The 1,472-nt window shown below is 34.6% G+C and overlaps 1 long non-coding RNA gene across 1 annotated transcript; it reads right to left on the bottom strand.

Annotated features, from left to right (window-relative positions):
* Positions 1 to 322: 322 nt before the first annotated feature.
* Positions 323 to 753, bottom strand: LOC143850811 (uncharacterized). Its single transcript, XR_013236062.1, has 3 exons — positions 687 to 753; positions 534 to 585; positions 323 to 432 (listed from the first exon to the last, which is right to left on the bottom strand). It is a non-coding gene; the product is annotated as an uncharacterized LOC143850811 (long non-coding RNA).
* Positions 754 to 1,472: the final 719 nt, after the last annotated feature.

Here is a 1,472-nt window from a genome sequence, read left to right as displayed (position 1 = left end):
AAATTTCAAGAGGAGAATGGGCAAAAATAAAGATTTTCTTTATGGATCGTATTTATTTTGTGGTAACTTCCATCCTTGCTTAGAAAAGCTTAAAAATCCCACCCAAATCAATTACATACCTCATTGTTAAGATCAAAAATCAAGAGAAGAAGAGGGGAAAGAATACAGTGAGAGAGAGAGGAAGAAAAGAGAGGCTCAGACGGTTCTTGGACGGGAAACCCATCTTGATTCTTCGTCTTCCCCATTCACCGTCACCGAGAGGTATGTTGATTTTTAATTTCTTGAAATCCCTTGCATCTTCTTCATCAAAATTTTGGAAACTATGGAATTTCATCCCCAAAATCGTGTATGCTATGGAACCCTTTCTGTTTATTCTGTAAAACCCATTTCTTTTTCACGATTTCTTCCATGCCCTCTATCGCACTCCAAAACCTGCAAAACCACATCTCGTTAAAAATAAAAATAGGGTTTCTGCAAACCAAAGAAGCAGATGCAAGAAGGAAAAATAAATGAATAAATACAAAAATCTATACATTGCCCAAATTCGTTTCCACGATTTCTTCATGCTCAATTTCATGTTTCAACCTGCAAAAACCCAATCCGTGTTAAAAGAAATATATGGATTCTATAATCAAAGAAAACAAGATGCAAAAAGAGGAAAATAAATAAAGTGATCTATTCTTTACCCATTCAATTTTCGATTTCTCCATGCTAAATCTCACGATTTCATCACCTGCAAAACCCACATCTCTGTTAAAAAAGAAAGAAAGAAAATAAGGTTGCTGTAAACAAATGAAGCAAGGCAGAAAAGGGAAAATAATAACGTAATTTTTCATATGCTTATACCCCTTGTTTTACCCTTAAGACACCCCCTTTTTGTTCATTCGTTTTTTTTTAAAAGATATACGTCTGTTCCAGCAGTTTTGTATTTTTGGTCACAAATGAAACCTATATAAGGGACTTTAATTTCCCAAAAAGAAAAGAATAGGGAGGCTGCTGATGTGGGCGTTCCCATGTTTAGCAGCAGTGTATTTTTATGCAGCAGATTTATCAATTTAATGTTTTGATAACCACACAAATATAGCTTGTCTTTTCTTAGGATAGTGTAGTAAGAGGCTGATTTTTAACACTCCAAAACTTTGTAAAAAAATTCACAGCCTCGATCTGTCTTTCTTGATTGATGAACAGTTGCTGATTTTCAGCCCAGTTGCGTTTTGATAACTGCACAAATTAAGATCGTCTTGTCCTATTTTAATGCGAAAACCTTCACAAGCAAGGTAGTCACAATTGTGTTTTGATATATTTCACCTCACGAACAGACCTTCACTAGAGAAATAAATGCATTTAGGCATGTTCTCCACAAAAGGTCTATTCGTATACTAAACACTCTTAAAAGGACCAGTTTATAGAAGTAAGGAAAATAATGAAAGGCTTCACAAAGCAATCTTAAGATAAAATGGTAAGCTTATGAG

This window comes from Tasmannia lanceolata, unplaced genomic scaffold (assembly GCF_043159265.1).
Source record: "Tasmannia lanceolata isolate RefF3 unplaced genomic scaffold, GAP_Taslan_0.1 ptg000018l, whole genome shotgun sequence".
Taxonomy (NCBI): Eukaryota; Viridiplantae; Streptophyta; class Magnoliopsida; order Canellales; family Winteraceae; genus Tasmannia; species Tasmannia lanceolata.
The sequence above is the reverse complement of the archived record's forward strand: the minus strand, read 5'-3'. Positions and strand labels throughout refer to the sequence as shown.